Source organism: Salmo salar, chromosome 05 (assembly GCF_965601325.2).
Source record: "Salmo salar chromosome 05, fSalSal1, whole genome shotgun sequence".
Lineage (NCBI taxonomy): Eukaryota > Metazoa > Chordata > Actinopteri > Salmoniformes > Salmonidae > Salmo > Salmo salar.
In genome coordinates, this window is record NC_138295.1 from 58678957 (window position 1) to 58689447 (window position 10491).

A 10491-nucleotide genomic window follows, 5' to 3' on the forward strand; every position below is an offset into this window, starting at 1 on the left:
CCAACCTCTGCAAGTGAACCGTTCAAAAAGACATACTTGCATAATTGAAGAAGCAGAAGGTGGTTGATCTTGCGTCAGGAAAAGTGTCTTGTCATCACCTGAAAGTTTAAGTTTGACACTAAAAGCTACGTTTGTGTAGTTACACATAATTGACCAGGTTAAGTAGCCTTCTTCAACTTTTCTGAAGAGCAAAATGAGCTATTCAAGATGACGTCTTCTTTGTATCGAACTTCGAGTGAAAACTCTTGAGTGGGAAAACAGTGCAAGTTGGTGACACACCCGAACATAGAATAGGCTACAATATTACTGGATAAAAGTGCCAGTCTGATAAGAAAATAAGTATTTTATCATGATTGGTTTTCATTCGCATCAATCACAGTCATTAAAATTCACATTCAAGACAACCTGGTTGTCAGGGAGACATTTTACATTTACATTTTAGTCATTTAGCAGACGCTCTTATCCAGAGCGACTTACAGTAGTGAATGCATACATTTCATAATTTTTTCCCCCCTACTTGTAGAGCACAACTTGTAGAGCACCAGATAAGAGAGCATGACAATGTAGCCAGGGTCTTGAGACGGATTGGGCTCCTGTCCACTGTAAAGGCCAAAGTAGAGCAGAGTATCGGCTTCAATCCCACTCATGTCCAGCTGAGAAAGACAACAAGAAATAACAATTCAAGGCCTCAGGAGAAACACTATAGTAATCAAACAAATATAAACAACAACCCCAATACTGTAATATCCATGGATTACAAATTAAGCCTGTGGTAATTAAATGAAGTGGCCATGAAAATGATGTGTGTGTCTATCAAATGAATAAAATATAACTGAAGCCTTGGAAAGACAGGGTCATGTGTGCCTTTCCAAGGACTCATGAGTGATCAAGTGCTGTACTCATCTAATAGGCTAATTTCATGAAGGGCACTCCACTGCAAACTAAGGGACACAAATGCCTACTGTAGCAAACATTTTGAAATTGAATGCTTAACCTTTCCGTCAAAAACCCTGCAGTATGCGGGATAGAAGATTAGCAAAATTGTTGTCTTGAAACTCTTTTAATGTCACAAATAACTAAAACACCAAAAAAAGGCATGCAAATTTACAAAGACTATGTTTTATGGTCTTCTTTACATGGTGAAAGAATGCCTGTTTAGTATGCATTTGAAGGTGGCAACATTGTGCTCTGAAACTGGAAAATAGAAATCTGTTACGTCATCATTTCATAGTTCAATATCAACCCAGTATGAGGTGAGGATGAAAGAACCATAGAAATAGAATGATTAAATTAGATAGATCTTTGATAGAGCTAATTATAAATTATATTTCTATGGAAAGGACGTATAAAGCCATTTTTCGTTTACTAGCAATTGTCACGTTCGAGTGATGCGCACGCATCCCCACACCAAAAAGCTCTGTAGCAGGATATCCGACGCTAAAGTCAGAACCCTGACAAACTTAACAGTGACTAAGTGATGACCATGAAAACATGCAAGACTGATGGCTATAGCTATGTTCAACAAGTGCATTATTCTTCTGGCTTTAACTAGCTCTAATGGTGATTTAATCCATCCTCTGATGACATCTGTGATGTTGCAGACGATAACCATCTGATTACGTGTTTGTTAACTTGCATGAGCTGCATTTGAAGTTGCATGCGATCGTATCCACTGCTAGCTAAACAAAGAGGTTTCTGATGACGAACCGCAAGGGCAACTTTTCATGACGAGGTCTGGTGACAGTTCTATACCTGTGTGGTGATCTCAATCCTCCAGGGGTTGACCTGTAGCCCATCACACCAGCCTCCACGGCCGTACAGCTAGGTGCCATACTCGTTGGGCACCGCCACATCTCCCACCCGCATGGCACACCCCAGGGCTGAACCTGGAGAATAACACAACCCCGGGAAACAGTCAGGACAATGGGATCGTTAAAGAATGCTGCATTAAAAACATGGTAAATGCAGTATAATGCATTGATATGGTAGTATCTACATTCATTTGGAACAGAATGCATGGCCCACACCTGACTCACTCAAACAAGAATAGAACAGGGACACAAGCAGGCAAACGCCCTAGGACAGGGCTCAGCAACAGGAAGCATGCAGGCCAAATTATCAGTAAACATTTATTTTTTGTACATGTTATAATTTTTGTGTTTGGGAAAAAAAATACACATTTCCAGGAATTTAGCTAAATCCTTTAATTTAGGAAATCTGTTGCCAAGTATTCCTACGAATACATGAAGAGACATTGACCGTGTCTCAATGTAATCAAGGTATGAAATGATTATGCTATTGGGAAATACAATATCTATTTAGGCATACTTACGGTGTAAAAACAATAATGTTCCACCCCCCCAGTCCATCCAATTAGAAAAAAGAATCGTCCCGCGGTTCATTGTAATTGCCCCCAGAGGAATACAACCTCATCATGCTAATGTAACTCAGGGGCGAAAATCTGATATCAACTTTGGAGGGGACAATTACATTACATTTTCTCAAGAGCAATTCCTGAGGGGGACACCAAAAGTAGTGCTGTAACACATAGCCTACGTTTAATATGGTAAATGTATATTGAGGAACCAAAGAAATAAGGTGTTTGCCGTACTCCTAACTACCAGTACCCAAAACTACACAACTAATCACAACAGCAATACCATTGCCTTTAACAAATCTTAGTTCAGTCACCAGTTTAAGTTGAGAGTGGGGGTATCCATGGCATTTTCCAATTATGTTCCTATTTTACAAGTAAAAAAAATTGAGAACCTTTCATAATGTTGCCAAACAAAGACTCAACAAACTTACCTGAGACTCCCTGTCTCTGCCAGTCTGTCCCTGCATATCTGTCCCCAACTCTGCTGTCTGTGTGCCATCTGTTGCCTGCTCTGCCTAATGACATCATTGTGAAACATTCCCATTAGAATTACATTTCTTTCTTATGAACATTTTATCAACTAGTCTTTGAGATATTAGGCTACTAGGGTTCTTACTTTGCGTTTTGGTGTACTGAAAAATACTCTGATGTCCGTCTTTTTTCTGCCATTTTTCAGCCATTTTTCAGCCATTTTTCAGCCATTTTTCTACCTGGTTGGCTACACACACACAGTATGTAGGTTATTTACAGTAGGAGATGGGCTTCTATCATCTTATCTTCTATCATTCTATATGGGCTTCGATCTAAAAGGTAGCTAGCAAATGTGAAACGGATTGCAGTGACAAGAGTTGACAGCTGTATGAGTTCACCATTTACACAACATATGCTGCAACCTTTTGTAATTTTAATAGTTTGTTTCATATTGGCTGGCTTCTAACAATAGCTGAATTTGCAAAGCTAGCGAGCACCAATTCAGTGGTGTTTGCTATAATCTTTGCTACCCGGGTTAAATAAAGATGAAATAAAATATATAAATAAAAGTTCCCTTGCGACAATTTAGCTTTTGCAACGAGACCGTTAAATATATTTAAAACAATGGTAGAAGAGAGTGTAGTTCTGTTCAGTTTATCGCTAACCTTATCACAGGGACTTTGAAGCACTAACTTACATGCATGCTGATCTTGGAATAAATTAACGATAGCAAAGATTCCATCTTTGACGACGCCACATAAATGGAATAGGTACTAGCTAGCTTAATAGTTCATATTTGCGCGCTAGCTCTGCATATTCAGCTAGTGTGTGTGCGCGATTGACTGGATTAACCTCACGTCAGTTACGTGCATTGAGTGCCTTTCAGACAGTAGATACGACCTCTACGTTACCTCGCAAGCTAAGGAACTGGCAGTGGATCAAACCATTGTGAGGCAAAGGGTGGGGGGGTCGCAATCTTTTGAAACTTAAAAACAAGCTATTAAGTGTCTATAATCAGCACAATTGCTTTCATTGCGTATTATTAATATTATTTAAATTACATAGTTATGCTTCAGTGATATATTGGGGGGGACAAATCATATTTTTCCCAGGATGGGGGGGTCGTGTCCCCCCCGTCCCCCCCGGGATTTCCGCCCCTGATGTAACTATGGCCCAGACTATGGGAAGATTATATGAATCTGCATGACCAAATTTTACTGTTAGTCATTTCCCACCTGCCGAGTCAAAAATACGAGCGTGATTGAATGCTCCGTTGACGAGGAAGTGGTGTGATGTCAAGCAGAACTCGCCGCAGCTGTTCTCGTTGCTCCGGTGGTCTGGGATTACAGCATACAACTCCACCTAAAACATAATATGGTACATAAAATGACTGATTACAATAATAACTTGATTTGTAAAGCAGTTTCTACCCACATTATGGCCAAAGCACTAACTAAAACAAAGACATATAAAAAAATTAAGAACATGCAGTATATGACAATTACCCTTTATTATGAGTGAATGTAAACAGAAGAAATATCAATTCTGCATCATACCTTTTTTGTTGAGGCTGGGACAGTGAATTTGATTGGTTGGGATCTCTTGTTATATTCCTTGTCAAAGGTGCCTCCACTGTACAATGACATCAGCTTAAAGGGGTAAAGTTTGTATGAGTGATTGTCTATAACAAGAGCAAAATCTAGTTCTAACATCTGTTTGAAGAGTTCATCCTGTTACTTATTACCATATAAGAAATACAGTATGATGCTGTAATGATACTGTCTTTAGACGGTATTGCATCGGTGTAGTGAGAAAAAGCTGATACGGGAGTACTTTTTCTCCATGACTAATCTGTCATGACCGAGACTCATGGGGGGGTTGTCCTTTGCCAGGACAACTTTCCAGCAACTATTTGCAAACATCCTGTTATTTTCTATGACACTTTGCTTAGGATGGAAGTACACGTCTTTTTCTACCCACGATGAAAGAGGGATGAAATGGTCTAAATTGCTCAAGAAGAGTGATTTCTGTCCATTGCTTTGTCACTAGTAGAACTGTACACAACAGGATGGCATACCCACATACTGGAAACCTATTTAATGTTGGGGTTTTTAAAGTGAAAGAGTCAGTCCTATTGCCTAACCATCACTTAGCATTTTCTATACAGTAAAAAAATATACATGTGTTTTAGAGAAGAATTCTGATACACAATGATCAGTAAAATACTAATTAAAAAGTGTAGAGTATGAATGTCTTATGACAGTGTTATGCAGATGTTATTATTTTTATTTAACTAGGCAAGTCAGTTAAGAACAAATTCTTATTTACAATGACGGCCTACCCCGGCCAAACCCGGATGACGCTGGGCCAATTGTGCACCGCCCTATGGGACTCCCAATCGCGGCCGGTCGTGATACAGCCTGCAATCGAACCAGGGTCTGTAGCGACACCTCTAGCACTGAGATGCAGTGCCTTAGAACGCTGCGCCACTCGGGAGCCCTAACACCTGTGACCCTGTTATGTAGGCATTATAACTTACTTGAGTGACTTGTGCGGCTGAATCTGACTCAGAGACACCACCATGGCCCAAGACACAGTCTTCATGGTGAAGGTACATCTCCCATTGTTCAACAGAGGCACCAGAGGAGAAACATCAGTGAGCCAGCGCCCAATGCCTCTGGGGGAGGAACATTAACACCACAGATGTCTCAAGTTGAGGGAGCGTGCAATTGGCATGCTGACTGCATGAATAAACACCAGAGCTGTTGCCAGAGAATTTAATGTTAATTTCTTTACCATAAGCCACCTCCAACGTCGTTTTAGAGAATTTGGCAGTACGTCCAGTACGTTACAACCGCAGACCATGAGTAACCACGCCATCCCAGGACCTCAACATCCGGCTTCTTCACCTGTGGGATCGTCTGAGACCAGCTGATGAAGCTGCAGAGTTTTTCTGTCGTAATAAAGCCCATTTGTGGGGAAAACCTCAGTCTGATTGACTGGGCCTGGCTCCCAAGTGGGTGGGCCTATGCCCTCCCAGGCACACCCATGGCTGCACCCCTGTCCAGTCATATGAAATCCATAGATTAGGGCCTAATGACTTTATTTCAATTGACTGATTTCCATACATGAATTGTAACTCAGTTGAAATTGTTGCATTTTTTTTTGTTCAGTATATATTTCCACACTATGAAGTTGAAGTAATACTGTTAAACTGTGAAGATTATTATAATACCCTTTTAGTGTAAGAGCTGTTTGAAAAGACTGCCTGGAATTTCTGCTTGTTTTGCACGGGTGTTTTGGCCTGCCTGGCGACATCACCAGGTGGTATAAGTCAGTAGACCAATAACAAAAAGAGTTTCAAACCTCTGCCAATAAGTGCTAGTTTTCAGGTTACATATCCCTCCCATTAGGCCCCTCAGACCACTCCTAGACAGTCCCAGTAAAATTCTTCTTTGAGAAATTGCTCCTTAATAAGAAGCTATTTGGTTTTCTTTTTTACCCTTTTAATTGAAAACAATCACAGTAAGGTACTTCATTGTTAACTAGAATTTTTATTTAACTAGGCAAGTCAGTTAAGAACAAATTCTTATTTTCAATGACGGTGGGTTAACTGCCTTGTTCAGGGGTAGAATGACAGATTTGTACCATGTCAGCTCAGGGATTCGAACCTGCAACCTTTCAGTTACTAGTCCAACGCTCTAAACCACTAGGCTACGCTGCCACCCCAAATTATTTGATATGGTGATAAAAAACATCAATGGAAGTCAATGGAAATGGAACAGCTTTGCCCTTCTTGAGTGATCTTAACGAATACCAAAATGCATTTTGGGGACTCATGTCAAATGGTATCAATATCATGTGACAACAAATGAACAAATGAAGGCTGTTATACAGCGCCCCATCTCCATGTTGCAATGGGGACTGATAATCGTTACAGCACACAAACAGCTGCACAGTGTGATCCAGTGGGAGTAATTCCTCTGGCTGGGACAGGACAGAAACGCGTCCAACTCCAGCATGTCAAATTCCAACATGTCTACCGACACAGTGAAATGGCAAAGTCAAAATTCCTTTGAAATATTATCAAATTCTAATTATATTCAAAGCTGATGCATTTATTGTCGACTTAGTGTATGGCACGACCATAAATGCCGAGTGTACAAAACATTAGGAACACGTTCCTAATATTGAGTTGCACCCCTTTTGCCCTCAGAACAGCCTCAATTCGTCAGGGCATGGACTACAAAGTGTCGGAAGTGTTCCACAGGGATGCTGGCCCATGTCGACTCCAATGCCTCCCATAGATGTGTCAAGTTGGTTGGATGTCCTTTGGGTGGTGGTGGACCATTTTGATAAACACGGGAAAATGTTGAGCGTGAAAAATCCAGTAGCATCGCAGTTCTTGACACACTCAAACCGGTGTGCCTGGCACCTACTACCATACCCTGTTCAAAGGCACTTAAATCTTTTGTCTTGCCCATTCACCGTCTAAATGGCACACATGCACAATCCATGTGTCAATTTTCTCAAGGCTTAAAAAACATTATTTAACCTGTCTCCCCCTTCATCTACACTGATTGTGGCTACTGCTTCACTCTGTCCTTGCATCTGGACCTCCTCAAACACAGGGACCACCCAGGCTGGGTCACGGAGTCTAGTCTGAAGCCCCTCATAGAAATCAAACCTATGAAGGAGTGGTTATAGTTACCAAATAGCTGAAAATCTTTCTCTTTCTTCGCATACTCCTGACATATGAATTCCTGATGTCTTCTGTAATAATTGGGGAATCCATAGTGTGCTTACTGCTTACCACTGGGCCTGCCAGTTGATGAACTTGGAGGGGTAGTGGAACCAGCCCATCTCAGACAGTGCCCCCTGCTGGTCAATGCCAATGAAGAAGTTTGGAGAGGGGTTACTCTGAAAGGACACGGTCACCATGTGCCCATATCTACAAAACATAGAATATAAACATCCATATATTCACTTTATTTGGTCCAATATTCCTCCATGGTTGCGAATTTGACAATCAACAAGTGTAAAATAATATACACAGTATGTTCTATTGACCATTGCTCGCATATCTCATCAGGTCAGGAGTCGATAGATAATTTCCATGAGTAATCCATCTAAGACTACTGAGAGAACACTTCATCCTTAGAGGAAGCATGGCTTCCAGTGAGTTAAATGAGGAAAGCAACTTGACCTAACACTGTATGAGTCATTCAGTCAGTGTTAGTTACCTAAGAGCCTGGGCTACAGAGGGCTCCCGATGCACTATGGCAGCAGGTATGCCTAGTGGCATACCATTTGTCTCCCACACAGTTCATATCCTGGATTGGGTTTCCAGGACGTGCATGGACAAGGACACCTGTGGCGTTGGACTTGGCCATGTTCTTCACCTGGGGACGGAAACAAACAATGTCAATGTGTTCCTTCATGTCGAGTTCAAGCACATGGAAAGTCTGTTTGTGAGTCTTTACACAACCTCTCAAAATCTATGGGATACATTATGGACAACTGTATAACAACTGTTCTGTTAATCCTGGAAAATGGCAGCTAAATGTTTCCCCACATCTCTCCACCTATCCCTCTCTCTGTCTCATAACTGACCTTGGTGAAAAAGGATCCCAGGCAACAGCACCTGCAGCGGAGGGGACAGGCTCACACCCATCGCCTGCATCAATCAACTGGTGTTTCATCTGGCTCCAGGAACCCATCAGCCAATCATATCGCACATCAAGTCTCTTGACAATCACCGGCATATTTCACCCTGTATGTAATTAATCTTTCAATAAATACATCACTTCCAGAAGATGAACAAAGAAAACAATAAATACATGGCCCATCTGTCATTAAATAACTCTGGTGACACCCTGAGAACTCTGAACTATCCAGGATAGAATAATAATAGTCAAAAACGAAAGTTAAATGGACCACAGACAGTTTTCTAAATCAATATGTACACAGCAGTATATTGGGTCATTGCTGTGTAAACGCAGAATATGTATTTAAAAAAAATAATTGTGACAGCGTTGAGCCGGGAGTTGACAGACGGTATAAGGACGAGTACTTCTTTGTTAATTCCAAGGGATTTATGAAGTGGGCGCGTGCACTTGTACGGCGCCTCATAAATGCTAAAAAGTCTTACAGACGCAAGGATTATTACTGTATGTGTGCTTATGCTTATGCTTGGTTCAAGGATTTCACTGTACACATACACGCACGCATACTCGTCTATTTCTCTCGCTCACACACACCTGCTTTCTCGCTCATTCTGACACATCACACTCTTTTTATTGAGTCCTACTCCCTACTTGTTGTTTAACGTTTCTTGTGTTTCTTTTATACTATATAAAGCGGCTTGTGTCATTCAAAAGCGCTATAAATAGGCTGCCATGTATTAAATATGACGTTTTGACGTCACTTGTATATGTCGTACTTCTGGATGGAATTGATTGATTTGCGAGTCCAGCACAGTGCCAAAAGTAGGCTAGCCTTGTTCCAGACATTTAGATTTTAGGCCTCTGTTGAATAGAAGCAACAGTGGTTTTCCCCTTCAGAAATTGAAACACAAAGGCATACTTACTGATTCATAATGCGACCTAATTATGTTACAACAAAACGGCTTGACATTGACATCCACTTCAGCTCTGTTTCTGCATAAAAGCGCCGATTGTAATGTCGCGCCAATGGATAGACGCACTTCTCTCTGTTTAAATTTGCTCCGTGTGATATTGCAGAAGGCTGCATCTTTGAAACTCTTGATATTATAGGATTTCAGTATTTATTCAGGCCATTGGTCTGATTTTATCAGTACAGTTACTCTCATCAAATAAAATAAACGCACGAAGAGGAACAACTTTACGCACAGCACACCTGCTACCACAATGAAGATAATTCTACTCATTATGGTATTTTCCCTCGTTTTGGCAACTGTCCTCAGCCAAAAAAAATATTTGGATGACAGTTGGAGAGAAGACAATGAAACGGTAGGACACTTCTCTCAAATTGGAAAAAAAATATGTTTTAAATATTTGACTGTAGCCTATAGTGTCATTGTCGATATTAAGATAAAACATGTTTCAGCACTGTCCCGTACATTTGTAAATGTGGACTATTTAGGAAGCAGCCACGGGAATTACTATAACCATCTCATGATTAGCCTAGGCTACTATCAAATGAATAAGCCAAATTGTGTTTTTTTATCGATTCAGAGGAAATGGCAACTATCTGAGCAATATAAAGAAATCCTGAAAAGAATGACTCGAAAACCTGAGTCACGCCAATTCTTCGGCCTTATGGGGAAAAGAGGCTCTGGTAGGCTAACTACGTCCTAGTAATAATTCAATATTTTATATAATATTCTATTTCTATAAAAGCTCATCTGTATTTCTGCTTTTTCCCTTCCACTCTTTGCAGCAAAATCCCAGGTAAGTGTTGCATGCATTAGACACTGTTGGTAATTTTTTATTTTACCTTTATTTAACTAGGCAAGTCAGTTAAGAACAAATTCTTATTTCCAATGACGGCGTAGGAACAGTGGGTTAACTGCCTTGTTCAGGGGCAGAACGAGAGGTTTGTACCTTGTCAACTCGGCGATTTGAACTCGCAACCTTTCGGTTACAAGCCCAACGCTCTAA

General features: G+C 40.8%; 1 non-coding gene and 1 pseudogene across 1 annotated transcript; one reads left to right on the forward strand and one right to left on the reverse strand.

Annotated features, from left to right (window-relative positions):
• Nucleotides 1-325: 325 nt before the first annotated feature.
• Nucleotides 326-9124, reverse strand: LOC106605248 (uncharacterized; annotated as a pseudogene).
• Nucleotides 9125-9254: 130 nt separating this feature from the next.
• Nucleotides 9255-10281, forward strand: LOC106605263 (uncharacterized). Its single transcript, XR_014392350.1, has 3 exons — nt 9255-9840; nt 10066-10168; nt 10271-10281. It is a non-coding gene; the product is annotated as an uncharacterized LOC106605263 (transcript).
• Nucleotides 10282-10491: the final 210 nt, after the last annotated feature.